Raw genomic sequence first — 16358 nt, 5'->3', positions numbered from 1 at the left:
AAAAAAAAAAAAAAAAAAATTAATGTTCGAACAGATGGCGCTAACCGGAACCGCCACAGGCAAGAAGTATTTTCGCCGCTGAATGTATATCCCATGCATGTATAAAGATGTCTTTAAATTACCGGGATTATTGTAGTTCAATAATCAACTATATCATTTTCTTATCTTCTTGCCGTTCTGAGATATTGGTTCTTTATTTTTTCGTTACATTATTTCAGTTATATTATTTCCTTTTATGATACAAATTCTTTGTATTAAATATTTTATGACTTCATACTGTATAATATATATATTTAAAAATAATGAATTTAGTATTAAATAATAACTAAATAATGTTAAAAGTATTTAAAATAAATAATACTTAAAATCTACTATATAAGATTTTAGGAAGATTTCAATCCCCAAACACAGTTTTTATACTTTCTTAGAATGTGCATAGTAATTTACACTTATAATTTTGATTACTGGGTCAATAAAATTTAATTAAAATATTAATTCGTTTGAACGTAAAAAATTAAACTGGAACCTGAGGATCGCTTTAACCAGAAAATGTAAAATATCTCTGAATATGGAAAATAAAAAAGAACCAAGAGCTAAATTTTACATATTTATAATGATGTTCTTTAAATTCAGTTTTGCACAATGGGTAGTTGCCTACTTTTCCTCTTTCATCAATTTATTTTAATGTCTCGCTTTTATTAAAATGGTGGGTATTTCTTTTAAGGAAAAGGGGAAATATTTTTATGTTTTTCTGTTAGTTTATATTCGAACAAAATTCATTTCACAGAATTTGGAAACTCTGCTGTTCCTGTATTGTATTTAAATACGAGTAAATATTTTTCCTTCCAAAAATAAATAAATAAATATATAAAAAATTCTTAGTTTAAATATACAATCTAGAAAAATCAAATCCAAAATTTTCCCCTTCTAACTTAAAGTTAACATACAGGAATTAAATTATCCCCCGCATCTCTGTCTTTTATTAGATAACATACTTGAAAATTTACATGAAAATGGTTAAATTTTATAAACAGATCTTTTTCTAACCTAGAAGTAAATAAGCCTATTCTTCTACATATAATTCTTACAGTACAACTACCGCCATTTGAAATAACCAAATCAGAATGTAATTATTTTACACATTTCCATACTTGTACACTTTTTTTAGTTAAAATTTATTTACTTATATATTTATCTAGTATTTTCGAGAGACAGAAAGTATTTGTAGAAGACAGATGGATAAATTTGCTATCATTAATTTTGATTGGGAAGTTCAAAACCAAATTTTAAAAGAAATTTCGATTTATATTAAACACTGACTCTATATTAAAGAGTACTGTGAATCTGCATTATACATTTTGTACAGTACTGTGCATTTCGAATTATAGTATATATTTTGATTTTTAAAATGCGGATTGCAGTTTAGGAATAGTTACCTAAATCTTACTCGCAAACGAACAAAGTTGTAAGGGATGAGAAAAAGATGAAGCAAGAGACTGAAATCACGTAATATTAATGAAGAAAAGAAAGAGAATTCCTGCAAGAATAAAGATCGAAAATATTAATCGAAAGAAAAAAAGGCAGGTTAAAAAGTGAAATCTCTGCACACTTTTGCTTGCATGTTGATCACATTTTTGCTATATTTCCGCAATGCAAGAACTATGCAGAGCAGATAAGTCAGAGAACTTTGATGAGAAAAAGCACGGTCTCCGAGACTGATGCCAAGAATAAGTCCTTGAAAAATCGTGGCCCCACTGTTCTGAGCAGCTCACGTGCAAAAATCTGGTTACTCATCCAGCGGAGAACGTAGATCAGTCGCACGGAAAAGCCAAGTAAAGGGATATGCCTAAACCTGAAGCAGCGTTTTCAGGGCAAAAGCGTCTCTTCCTTTTCGTTTCCTTGAAGCAACTTAGCGATTCTAGGGTACAAAAATTAAAATGGATCTAAAATATTTACTATAATAAACATATGGAAAGCAAACACTATATTTCGAAGCCTTTTCTTTTGAAACATTTTCCCCCCTCTCGAAAGAAAACCTCTTTTAAACCTGCTGCAATTGCTTCCGCTGTAAACAAAAGCCAGCAGACGATGCGTAAGATCTTCCGGTTTTCTTAGGAATGTTGCTTAATACGACCTAAATTATCATTAAAATAATTTTATGTGTATTTCTCTATAGTACATTGGATTAAGTACTAATTTATACCATGACCACAGCTGTACCTACATATTTTTTCAGAGGCAGAGGTAAATGCGCACCCCTATATACGTTTGGCCAATATGAAAAGAAAAAGTAATTTTCTAATTTGCTTTTAAACCGTTCAAAATTGCATATTATTTTGTGATTCAGTTTTAGATTAGAAATAAAAAAGACAAAAAATAAATAAATAAATAAAAGGGGGGAAAATCTGAAATGTTTCAGATTTTAAATTACGTCCAAAGGGGCGTTATTTTAACATTTTGTGTGTTGCATTTATTTATTAAATATAACGTTCTTCACACTTAAACCATAAAACTCAGTTCAAAGGCAATATCGCAAAATAGTTTTAAAATGAGCATATCTTTAGAATTTATGATACAGAATGTCGCACGCTGGAGATAAAAAATGTTTTTTCTGCACAATGTTGCCACTGCTCGCTTTGAAATCCTTGAGTTTGTTAATCAAAAATTCGAAAGTTTTACAAAATAGGAAATCGATCATAAAACAAAATCCAAATTTCAAATTTGGTTTTCTACATGCCCAGATTCGTAGGTGGATTACGTCATTCAAAATTCGATAGCTCTATGTACCGTTGTTTAATCACAATGCGAGAAATATACATACATTTATGCAGATTTTACATTATTTAATTTCTTTAAATATAACACAGGGCGATAATACTTTGTGGCAACAGTTTGAAAAGTGATTCGTCGTTTGTAGTGAATCGACGCAAAACGAAAACAATAGTCCTTCAGAGACAAAGCCGCTTTGGACTAATAAATAAAATAATATGATTTAAAAAAATCTGAAAGGTTTCAGATTTTTAACTGTTGGCCAAAAGGGTTTGTTAAGGTTTTTACGCTTTCTCTGAGCGTAGTCTACCACAGTCTGCTGTTACACTCACTCCTACTGACCTTTTCTTCTTTTTCGGGGGAAAGGATGTTTTTACTTTTTTATTAAGCATAATTTTCTTTGCACTTACGTCAATTACAATTCAATAGCAAAATTACAAAAATTTTAAAAGGAGCATAGCAGTATATACGTTTAGAATTCCCGATGCAGCGTTAAATATTAGCATATTTTTCTGGTTTTTTTTTTTTTTTTTTTTTTTTTTTCCCGGTCTTTTCTCAGTTCATCAAATCAGTATTAAAATTTATTAGTAAGATGACTTGTAAAACAATTTCTTTAAATCTTTTTGTTGTTAATGTTTTGTGTGTTTATTTATTAAGTATCATATTGTTGGCCACATAAAATTCGATTCAATAGCAAAATCACAAAATATTTAGGTACTTCCTTATTATAGCGGGCACCCAAGATTGAATAGATAATAAACCAATATATCTCGTTACATGTTTTTGTAGTAGCATCGGGTTTCAGTTTTGCTAAGATTTTTTAATTCGCATTTAAAAAAATATTTCTTACTTTTATGTGACTATGCAGTCAACAATTTTTAATTTACGAATAAAGAGGTGGATGCCATATTATTTCTTCAAGAAAGAAGTCTTTTACCTGACAAACAAGCGTGCTAAAATAGCCACAACAGGAAACTATATGTTAACAACGAAACAATTTGAAGGTGTAGTGTTAAAACTTGTAAAACGAAGGGCCTCCGCGTTGGAAATCGGTTTAGTGGTTTGAGAATATCGTTGGTCACTGCTATTATATTTATGCATTCTTGGGAAGAGGAGCTGAGATCAATCAAATGATGTGACACCTTAATAACAGGGACAATTCTGCAATTTATTGGAACAGTTACAAGCGGGAAATGTTCTCGATAACTGATGCAAAGGTTGAATAAACGAATCAAGCGTCATAATAGAATATTTGAAATCGATGACAGTTTGTTCATTCGAAGTAATATCATCAACGCAGAGTACTCCCACAACAGTGGATTTTTGAGCAACGCGCCGAGAAGATACGCAATGTGCAATGTTTTTGGAGCAATGAGTTTTGTCGTTCAAATCTGGAATACAGATGCTAGTACATTAATGGAGAAAATAATTCAACATTTGCAAGATGGATCAATGATCTATTCAGATTGCTGGAAAGGATGTAAATCGGAGCAATTTGAAGAAGCTGGCTACAGTCTCCTTTAACATTTATTAAAAATATTTTTAGCAAATAACACCTGAGTTTTATTGTTATTATTAAACATTGCATCGTTATTATTTTGTAAAACTTGAACAAATTTCCGATTAACAAACTCAACGATTTCAAAGCGAGCAATGGCAAAACTGAACGGAATATAACATTTTTATTTCCAGCGCGCGAAACTGTCTATCGGAAATTCTAAAGATATGCTGTTTTTAAATATTTCGTGATTTTGCTGTTAAATTGAATTTTATGTGTCATAAGCGCCAAGAATGTGATATTTAATAAATAAAGTAAAAGTTCAAAATTTAAGAAAAAAACAACAAAAAAAAATCTGAAAGCTTTCAGATTTTATATTACGCCCAAAGGAGTGTTTTAATCATTTACACACACACATATACCTTTCGAAAGCATTCGTACTAACGCCCCTTCCGGCTAAAAATATTTTTAAACAGCATTTCTTTAGGATTTCCGATAGACAGTCTTGCGCGCTGGAGATACAAATATTTTATTCCGTACAGTGTGTTGCCACTGCTCGCTTTGAAATTGTTGAGATTCTTAATCAAAAATTAGTAAGCGTTTAAAAAATATGAAATAGATAATAAAACGAATTAGAAATTCAAGTTTCGGGCTTCTAAGTGCCCATATTCGGATGTTCTATGCTATTCAAAATTTGATGGTATCGTCTTTAGGTATCGTTGTTTTTTCAAAGCGAGAAACATATATACATCCATGGAGATTTTTCCTTACATAATTTCTTTAAATGCAATACAAGGTGATAATACTTGGTGGAAACAATTTGAAAAGTGATACAGCCATTTATAGTGAATTGATTAAAAAAAAAAAAAAAAAAAAAAAAAAAAGAGGTTAATAGGAGTGAGTGTAACAGCAGACTGCGAACCTGCGAGCTCTGAAAAAGCGTAAGAAACCTTACCAAACAAATTTTTAGTGACCATTAAAATCTAAAACCGTTCAGATTTTTATTTATTTATTCATTACTAAATAAAAGGGAAGTATTAATACGATTCTGCAATCAATTTTTTAATTCTTAATTGAAGTTTTTTAATAATATTAGCAATAATTTGTTGTAGAGTACTGTTTTAAAATTCTTTTTACATTCCAACTATTTCTTTAATCTTCTTTTATAATTCGAGAAAAGTTACATTTTTAATCGTTAAAAAATTGTATTCCGTCTTAAAGTTGTTTAATCGCCTACCAGTAGTCGAGTAATAAAAATGTTGAATATTGGTTTTTCGACCTAGGTTCAAACCTCGGTCCATGGGAGTTATCGTGATTTTTCTCATGTTCATTTTTCTCATATTCAACGTGCATATGAGCCAGTTTACCTGAAAATGCTTTTCACCAAGGCATCTCCTCTTAGGCAGAGAGCCCTCATCCAAACAATCCAAATCCTTGAAGTTTAATCGTTGAAGATTTGTATGTTCCCTCTTAAATTAAAATATATTTAAACTTTTCTTCCGTGGAAGTTTTTCTTATTGTGTTTAAGATACTTAAATGCTCTTTTTGATTCAAAATAATTAAATAATTATTATTTATGCATGCATCAGTAGCAAGTGGTGACTGTCTACAGACAACCAGCACACTATGCGAGACAGAAACAGTGTTTCACATGATCGAACAATCGGATTTCCTACGATAATGCCAAAAACCTTAAATATATTAAAAACTGGATCTAAAAAATACGTTTTCTTTTAAGTATACATTTATTCATTTTTAGTCCAAAGGAGCAATTTTCCCTGAAGGACTATTAATTTCGTTTCGGCATTTTGCGTCGAAAACTTTAAAAGGTTGTATTACTTTTCAAATCGTTGCCACCTTATATTATCGCCTTGTCTTATATTTAAAGAAATTAATTAATGAAGAATCTGCATGATAAAACAACGGTACCTAGAGCCATCAAAATTTGAATAACGTAATCTTCCATATGCGCATGTGGAAGCTCTAATTTGAATTTGATATTTGTTTAATTATCGATTTCATATTTTGTAACACTTCAACGAATTTTTGATTAAAAAGCTAAACGATTTTAAAGCGAGCAATGGCAACACTATACGAGGAAAAAAAAAAAATTATTTCCAGCGCGCGAGAATCTGTATCGGAAATTCTAAAGATAGGCTCATTTTAAAATTAATTTGGGATATTGCTGTTGAACTGAATTTTATAGTTTGAGTATGTAGAACATGATATTTAATAAATAAAGGTAACACACAAAACGTTAAAAAACGCCCCTTTAGACGTAATTTAAAATCTGAAACCTTTCAGATTTTTTTTAAATATTACTTATTTTTTTCTGGAACTGAGATATTTAGCTTAAAAATTAATACTTTTATTTCTGGGCAGGTATATCATATCACAAACGAAGCCAACATTTACCACTCTATCATACAAAAAGTACTATTACGGATTTTTGAATTTAAGATAACTAATGCTAGTAGAATTGTAATTAATACTGTAGTGTTTTCCCGTGCAATGCAGCGCGAGATAATTTTAGAAGAAAGAAATCTACGCCGGAAGAGTAGAAATATAGGAGCATGTGCATTAACATTGAATAAATGGATATCCCTTTAATTTATATTCAAATTGAATAAATGTAATTGAATATTGTGTTAGCTGTAATTTCATCCTCTTGTTGGTTTCCAGAAATCTTGAGAAGCAAAGAAATTACGAGAGATCTCTCGCAACCGATTGAAAGCTTTAAAACGCCGGGAAAAAGACATCTTAGCTCAGTCGTTTAGTTATCTGCTTTTGTTATTGTTGATCGTATTAGCTTCTTCTGTGCTGTGCTTTGCGTTCTATTTAACATTTTTAGAAGTTTAAAGTATAACTATTGATTATTACTGCGTGATATTGTGAACCCTTGACAAATTTTAGCTTTCTGTTATATGTTTTTGTGATAAGAATAAATTTTATTAACCCTTTATCTGAGTTGTGCATTCAATCTGTTGCGAACCCGTATGCACGCAACAATACTGTTTCTAAAATTTTGAAATTATTTAGTTATTATTCGCGTTAAAGAACGTAATTTAACAGTTTCTGTAGAGCTACAACCAATTTTATTTGTTATTTAAAGTGAGTTCTTAAGCTTTTAAGTGATCGGCATCCTCTTGAATTTAAAAGTAAATTATCTTTTCCTTTCTTCTTTATAGTTTCCCTTAGAAAGTCCTCCACGAAAGGCATCCCTCCCCTTAGGCAGATAGCCCTAGTGTGCTTTTCCATAATTAAATACACCACACCACACAAACTTTCTTCTTTACATTTATTGTATGGTAATTTATTTACTGAAAAATATATTAATACATGCATTTATGTGTACATACAAAACAATATTATCAATGTTTATGGATTCTGTTGCTTATTCAATAAAACATTTGAAGCAAAACTCCACCAACCCTTTTTTTTTACTTCCTTGTACGAAGTAAAAAGGAAGTATTGTAATTGCGAAAAGTTTCAGGCAGAATATTTCAACGAAAATTTTGACCTCTTTCAAACGCAATTTAACGATGTATTTTCGTGATATCTGTATGTAAGGACAGAATAAAGCACTCTTTTCCTCCAAAAAAATTATAAAACTGCTTTAAAATGAATTCTGAAGATAACTTTTCCTGGCGTCTGTACGAACGTATGTATGTACGTGCGTACGTACGTACGTATCTCGCATAACTCATAAACGAGTAGCCTCAGAACGTTGAAATTTTGTATATAGAACTGCTATAACATGTAGATGTGCACCTCGTATTTTGGTTGCAATCGGCCGCACCAAACGTATATAAATATATTTATATATATATCCACTCTGTTACCCGGCTCAGTAATCTCAGTTTCTTTACTCTTATATGTTTGTAAATTGTACATTTTTTGCTTTAAAAATGATTGAATTATGTTGTTCTTATCTTCCGGTTAAGGTTTTCATGCCTTTAGTAAATCTGTATGCAATATTTTTAGAATTATCAACAATTTTAAAATTGTTTAAGTGCCGCTAAGCCTAATAATGATTTTGATGGCGGCCGTTGCTCTTGTTTACATTTGAAACAGCAGGATAGCGGATTTGTTGCCAATCTAGAGAAACTTAGCTTCGCAACAACAAAGATAACGCCTTTATTTATGATTTAAATCATGCTTAATCTTTTCTGGAATTTTTTCGTCGAAATAAGCGTTTAAGATTTACTTCGTAATTTTTAATACAGATATTTTGAGTTTTATGTATTTTTGCCTTGTCGCGAAGTGAAAACTGAATTAATTGAATGAGAAATACTCAATCGTCTGTGAAAAACTGTTTCTTTTTGTTTTGTTTGCTTAATTTCTTTTATACATCGTTCTAGCTTTATTATAGTATTTGAATAGAACATGTGGCAACGATTAGATAATTCTTTAAATGATATAAATTTTGTGCATTCTGAGTTATAATATGAACGAAATATAATACTGTTAAGTAAACCTAGCGCCAGAGTGTCGCTACGGTAAACAAAGTGAATTTTAAAGTATGCATTTATTCTATTGTGGTTTATGCGCTGTCGGCGAAGTACGTTTAATTCAATCTTATAAGTTTAAATTTAATGCAAGAAGTGCGTATAATTTAATATTCCGTACAAGGAAGTCATGTGGTGTACACATCAGTTTTTTTTTTTTTTTTTTTTTTTTTTTTTTTTTTTTTTTGAAAGAGACACATGTAAGTCCTCCCTTGCATTTAAGCGATTTATAGCTTTTCCTTTTAGGTGCTACATGGCTAGCTGTGGATAATTTCTGTCTGTGAATACCAAACTATTCTAGAAAACAGTTTTCCAAATTATTTTGAATACGAGTGTGGGCTATTATTTTGATAAAATCATCTTTCAGTAAATTGTAGTCCATGGAATTTTGGCCAGATAGAATTTGTTCCAGTATCTCTCTCGAAATTTGCTAATTATTTCCTGTGGCAAAGTTGTAACATTAGGTTATTTGTAAAAGCTGGAGAGATGAAAAAGTAGCAACCGCTTTCGCCGGGAATCAAACCGCGGTCCTCTGGAATACCGGCCCAGCGTGCAGAACCACTACACTAAGAAGCTATGCTAGGAAAGCGGACCTTATATACTCCCCTTTTCAAAGCGCGACTGGAGTTTTTAGGGGACTCAATCGCCAAATTCTGGGTGTGGAGAATCCTCATCCAACGACCTTTTACTTCGGGCGCCACTGTAGAGACATTAGGTTATTTGGAAAAGCCGGAGAGATGAAAAATTAGCAACCGCCTTTACTATATTATATTCTTCACAGATCTTTGTCTTGATATTTTTAATTCATTCAGATGGCTGAATGTAACTGTCAGATAGTCCAGAGGAGATATGGCTTCCCGTTTTTCAAAAGCTTTAATTAAATCCCAATTTTAGTTAGCAAGAATGCGTGTAATCTTCTCCCACAGTTCAAAAACTCTGCTTAGCATGTTGTCTTTGGAGACCTGCCGTACTTCAGTGTTATCACGTAACACAGTATGAACAACATTAATATCTACGAACAAAACACGACATATATGATGATTAAGCACCCGTTCTCTGATATTGCCATAGTTAAATGCTCTTTTGAATCATGTAAAAAGCCTTCGATGGAGCAGCACGGAGCAACATGCAATGCGTTGTTGTGACCTGGGTATTTTTATCTTGATATATGAAGAAGTTTCGGAAAGTTTACCCAATACTGCAGAGATTTCATCAGTGCGAACCAAGTCATTCATAGATATTTGATGTTTCGAGAAATATTTTTAATATGATTGAAGATATCAAGTATTTTTGTCTTCAGTTCCAAAGGCTAACAAAATAAAAATTCTTTCAACATTTCTTTTCCTTAATGTGCCGCACAGATGACTGTACTGACAACTGACTGTACAGGGTGTACCGTAAAATGTTGCAATAAACTTTTAGGGGAGGTAGGGCACATCATAAGGATTAAGAATTGCATAGGAACCCATGCCCGGAAATGTCAGGGGTAAATGGTAGCAGAGGTAGAAGATGGGAAAAAATACAAGAAAGTGATTAATTTGAAACATTTATTGGACATGAATACAAATGGTGTTTCGACAGCTTGAATGTTACAACAGATGCTCGAAGTTTGCACCATCAGACGCCAAACATGCCTGACACCGACGTACCATTAATTGTCGAACATGTTCAAACACACCGGGAGTTTCTTTAGTTGTAGCAGCTGCGCAGACGAGTCTTACCGCGAGATCCATTTCAGACACAAGCGTGGGGGGCAGGCAATCGGTACACCAAGCCCCATCCATCGATGCAGGAATGATCTGTTCAAATGGCTACGAGCATCCAGTCCAAAATGAGCAGGCGTTCTTATAACGTTAGAACCACAAGTTCTCCGTTCGCATACCGTTCCATGCTCTTCGTATGGAGCCTAACGCTCGAGTGAGGCAATCCTCACTTTCCACTAGCACTCTCCTGTAGAGCATCCCCTGGTGGCGTCCAGTGACGTTTCTGAGCATGGGTTCCTATGCAATTTTTAATCCCTATAATGTGCCTTACCTCGCCTAGAAGTTTGTCGCAATATTTACGGTACACGCTTGTAATTATTAACATCAGCTGATTCCAGTTGAATACTCACTTTTAGAGGACTAATTTTGATGCCTTCTACTACTTGCGGTAAAATATCATCACTGAGGTCTTGAATAGGTGATCAAATTACATCTTTCGATAAAGGAATTTTCTGTTGTGACACAAGAATTTCTGTTCTGAAGACATTATAATTTTTGGATTGGTTCTCTCAGTATGCACAAGGTTTAACCAATTTCTCAGCTTTTGTATAACTTATTCTTTTCTTAGTACACATATATGTCATTTGATAAGAAGCTTCTAATGGGTTTTGAGCAGCCGCAACTTCAGATTTTGTGAAAGTACCGCTATTATCAAATCGTGCCTTAATAGATATTAAGACTATGCCCTGCAAATAGGGACGAAGCTGCAACAACGGGGACGGCAACATTTTAAAGAAATTTAGGTAGCAACGGAGATTGCACCTGGGAGGAACAAATTTAGAGCCAACCCGCCTGCAGGTGAAATGCTCTAACAAATGAAACAGTTCAAGATAGAAGTTTGAAGATATTTTGCAAAGTAAAATGCGTTAGGAACATTGTGTACCATATTTTTGTGTTGTACAAGTAGATCCAAAAGCAATATAATCTTCTTTCCATCGACGTTCGACATAGCTAGAATTATTTTAATCGATAACAAATAATTATAAATTTTCAAAAAAGGTTGCAGTATATCTTTATATTATAATCAATTAATAGCATCCGGTAAGGGCTCTAGTTACATATTCAAAGCGGTAAATTAAAGAATTTTAGCATTCGTTTCAGTGTCAAACCATCACATTAACGTTCATACTCAGATTATGCTAACACGTGGACATATCAATCAAGTTCTTATTGTATAATACGTACTGGTAAAGCGATACGCTTAAGTAAAGATACAGAGGGTATAAATAGGATCCAAATAAGTTTACATAATTAAAATATAGAAGAGCAAAATAAGGGATTATATTTTGCCAAGAAGAGGTGGCTATTATATAGTATGTGTGGAGTAACCTTTCTTAAGAAAAGAAACTCATCATTTCATGAAACACAATTCAAACATATTTTAAGTCCTCCTAAATCAGAATACACTAACAAGGAATTAGATAAATTTCGCTTGACTAGAGCAACTAGAAGTGGACACGAGTGCAAAGAAAACAAAAATATTTAAAGATTTCTAAGCAATTGAGACAAAATATCGCAAATCTCAAAATATATAAGTAGTTCCCTAGAATTAATGGCATGTGTTATTTAAATAAGATTACAACAATAATTGTTAGAAACAACAGGTACAGGTTGCAGCAAGCCCGGCACCTGTGCATTCCCGAAGGTATATTAGGTATCGCCGGGTCTTGTTAAACTTTGCCCCAATTCTGATGGAAGACATCCCGGGGACGTCTGAGGATCTCTTACCCGTCTTTCCCTACCACTAATCACTCGAGAGGACTTTCGGCGCGCTGGGTACTTTGAGTCCCTCTTTGCTGCACAGAATAGCACAGAATTTACAAACATCCACGCCTTCTCCGGAATTCGAACCCGGGTTCATCGGTATGGCTTCAGCGTTCCTCATAGCTATACCGACTGGCCGGTAAGTAGAATCAACATTAAAAGTTCTAAGGAAACGCTAGTCGTCTAATTGGTTTTTGCCATTTGCTGTTTTATGTCGGTTCCACAAAAATTTAATGTGACATATTTTTTTTTTTCGCAAACTTTTTAAACAAAATTTATATGTATCTTACTAATTTTATTTTAGGGTAGAACTTGAAGGACACTCGGAAAAGTCTTCTATGTCCTAACTTTATTGTAAACTTTGTCCCAAACGTTGACTTAGCGCTTGCTATTTTCTCACAGGTAATCAGACGGTAGTTTCTATCGAAAATTTTGAAACTTTTCTCTTACTCCTAGGAAGTGTTTCCTCAGACCACAGTTTTAAAGAAATATTTTGTTTATGAACTTTATATTCGATTTTATGCTAGAAGTGTTAGATGGGTTTAAAATTGGAAACTAAGGAAGTATTTTGAGTACCTCGAGCTTCTTAAATTGCAGTCAACACCCCACAATCAAAGTAATGCGCTCAGGGACATTGTCTTAAAAGAATTTGGAATTAGTTCGCAGGTTACGTTTTCGTGTCCACGATTTCAAATTTCAATTTAAAACATATGTATACTTATACATTATAACATAATGAAACTTACGATTATGGTTGAGCGACATATATCCTTATATAAATTATAAATCCTATTCTGTCATCTGTCTTCTGCATCTAACTCATTTTAGAAAGAAATCGTTGGCTCTTCTACGCTCTAAAATCTGAAGAAAGATATGGCTCATTGGTGGCAGAGCGGTAAAGTCACTGAACAGTGGTAGTTCAGTCCGGCGTTCAAATTCCGGGAAAGAGGCTGGCTGCATATGCGTTTTTGTGGCTTTTCACCTCGTGTAAACGTGTATACGATCCAATTTCCCTTAGAAAGTCCTCCACGAATACGTCCCTCTTCTTAGGTAGCCCTTTTATACCTTGCCATAATCAACTAAACAAAACAAAAAAAAACCTGAGGAAAGCTAATCAATTACTTTTCTCAACGAATAGAATATTATTTCAAAATTCATAATTCTTATTTTTCATTAATTATGTGAAAGAACGCTGAAGTTTCCTATTCTCCTATTGAGAAAGATTTTTTAATTTACCAGCTGGCCATTATACCTAATATAAATCAGATTACTGTTTTAAAAGTTTTTCGATTAACAGGTGACAGGTGACAGCAGGACAGGGCACCCGGACGGCTTTCTATGACTACTCGGGTATTACCCTGGCCCTGCAACCATCTAGAGACTTCACAGTTGTAAGACGCTGTTATGCCAATTGTGTTTATTGCATGTGCCCTATTCCGGCCTGCAGAGGTCTATGCCCATTTTTTCTAGTTTGACCATTATGCTTTTAAGCTTTTGCCGCGTGCCTCGATGTTTTACGAGAAGGCGTTTGAAAGGCAGAACATTGGTAGTTGGGAATTTGATGTGCCATTCTGCTGTTAAGGGGCACTCCGTGACATAATGGTCTGGTGAGCCCACGTTGTCACAAACACACATATCAGTTGTTGCTAGACCCCTTTCTGCAAAGTACGTCGGAAAGGGGCCGTGGCCTGTTATATATCGCGTGACGTAGGGCGCTGAGATGAGCCGGTGCACCTCTACCTTGGGCAGGAACTCATATGCTCTGCGGCCTTGCGGGATTTGGTCCCATTCATTCTGCCAGTTTCCAATGGCGGACTCCTCTATTTGCCTCTTTAGGCATGACCGGGGCAGGGGCACCTGAATCTGCTCCGTTTCCTCATTTTGGGCAGCCTTCTTGGCAAGAGCGTCTGCTGCTTCATTTCCCTGGATTCCGGCGTGCGCCTTCACCCAGGAGATTTGGATTCTCATTGACTTTTCTTGTAGACGGAGGACTTCTTGCAGGTGCGAGATTAGTGCGGAGCGCTGGAGAGGGTTGTTGATAGCATAAATGCTTGACAGGCTGTCAGTAAATATCGTAGCTCGACTCTGCCGTGTGTCAATTGTCCATTTCACTGCCTTTGTGAGGGCAACTACTTCCGCTTGGAACACTGAGTTCTGTGCGCCCAGACGGCCCTTCCATTCCTTTGCTATGTTTCCATTTATACAGGCTATATACGCACTGCCTACAGCGTTATCAATTTTTGACCCGTCTGTATAAAGCACGGCCCCTGGTCCGTCTAAGCGCGGGGTTAACGCTGGTGAGTCCTTATGCCCAGTCCATATTCCGACGGATGTGTGCTTAGTTTGGACCTGCGTGTTTCGTAGACTTCTGGCAGATAGCATGTATCCCCATATGTGTGTGGGGAAAGGCAACGACCATAGTTGATAACACACATTTATTACTATTTACAAATATAGATTACATTAGGATTACAATTAATGAAAATGGTATACGAGCGATCGAGCGACGTCTGCTCCGCTCGCCAGCTAATCCTCGTCTTCTCCCGAAGGCGGGAAACACCTGCTGACGCAATGCATACGTCACACAGTAGGGGATTAGGGAATATCATGACATGACATTTCCCACATTCGGCCATCATGACCGTACAGGCGACCTCGCCTGAAACCACATTGCATATCATCAAATTAAAAAAATTATTATAATATAGTAATATAGGTATGAAAAAAAAATAATCTGTAGATACGAGGACTATCCAGAAAGTAGATTACGTTTTGGAATAAAAAAATAAACAAAGTATAGGAAACAAATTTTATTATATACAGATGAAAGCCACACTCAAATACTACTTTTCTACATAGTCACCATACAAATTAAGGCATTTATCGTAGCGATGTACGAGCTTGGAAATTCCTTCGTCGAAAAATTCGGCCGCCTGCGCCTTCAACCACTTCGTTACCTCTTCTTGCAGCTGTGCGTCGTCATCAAAACGCTGCATAGCCAGCCACTTCTTCATTGCTGGGAATAGGTGGAAGTCGCTCGGTGCCAGGTCGGGACTGTACGGTGGATGAGGAAACAACTCCCACTTAAAAGATTCAAGAACTTTACGAGTGACATTTGCCGTGTGGGGCCGGGCGTTGTCGTGAATCAACAAGATCTTAGAGCTCAACATTCCTCTGCGCTTGTTTTGAATTGCTCTTCTGAGTTTTTGGAGAGTTTGGCAATACCTTTGAGAGTTTATTGTAGTGCCTCTTTCCAGGAAGTCCACCAAAATTACACCTTTTCTGTCCCAAAAAACAGTCGCCATCATCTTCCTTGCCGACATTGTTTGCATGCATTTCTTGGGTTTTTGGGGAGAACTTGTGTGCCCCCACTGCATTGATTGCAATTTCGTTTCACAGTTCACATGTTTCACCCATGTTTCGTCACCAGTAACGATGCGATCGAGTAAAGAGTCACCATCCTTATGGTAAGCGTCCAAAAAGTTCAACGCTGCAGCCATTCGCTGATTTTTGTGGTCCTCTGTCAAGATTTTTGGAATTCATCTTGCACAAAACTTGTGGTAACCAAGCTTTTCGCTGATGATTTCGTGCAACAAACTTCGCGAAATTTGTGGAAAACTCAAAGAAAGTTCCGTTATTGTGAAATTCGAATTTTCACGGACTTTAGCATAGACTTTTTCGAGAAGTTCGGCGGTCACTATGCTGGGTCTCCCACTTCGATCTTCGTCGTGAACATTGGTTCGGCCATTTTGAAATCTTATGACCCACTGACGCACTCCACCTTCAGTGATAATGTTGTCCCCATACACTTCACGAAGCTGCCGATAGATTTCTATCGGTTTACAGTTTTTTGCAGTCAGAAACCTTATTACTGAGCGCACGTCGCAGCTCGCGGGATTTTCAATTAACGCAGACATTTCAAACCGTCACAGTATCTGAACGGAGCACAGCACGAACCTCTTACTAGCACGGCTAGATGCAGACTGAGCTGCGCAACGCTCTGACCCCAAGATAGCCGCGCTAGCCCCGCCCCTAGCGGACACAGACGGAAACGTA

The 16358-nt window shown here is 35.2% G+C and overlaps 1 protein-coding gene across 1 annotated transcript in view; it reads right to left on the bottom strand.

Annotated features, from left to right (window-relative positions):
• LOC118183086 (cationic amino acid transporter 3-like) overlaps positions 1-16358 on the bottom strand; it is a 165934-nt gene that overhangs the window by 53721 nt on the left and 95855 nt on the right. The gene's annotated exons all lie outside the window — the stretch shown is intronic.

Source organism: Stegodyphus dumicola, chromosome 4 (assembly GCF_044657685.1).
Source record: "Stegodyphus dumicola isolate Sdum_Otavi_A_Nest chromosome 4, ASM4465768v1".
NCBI lineage: Eukaryota > Metazoa > Arthropoda > Arachnida > Araneae > Eresidae > Stegodyphus > Stegodyphus dumicola.
Note: the sequence above shows the minus strand (reverse complement) of the source record. Positions and strands in the feature narration are given on the sequence as shown.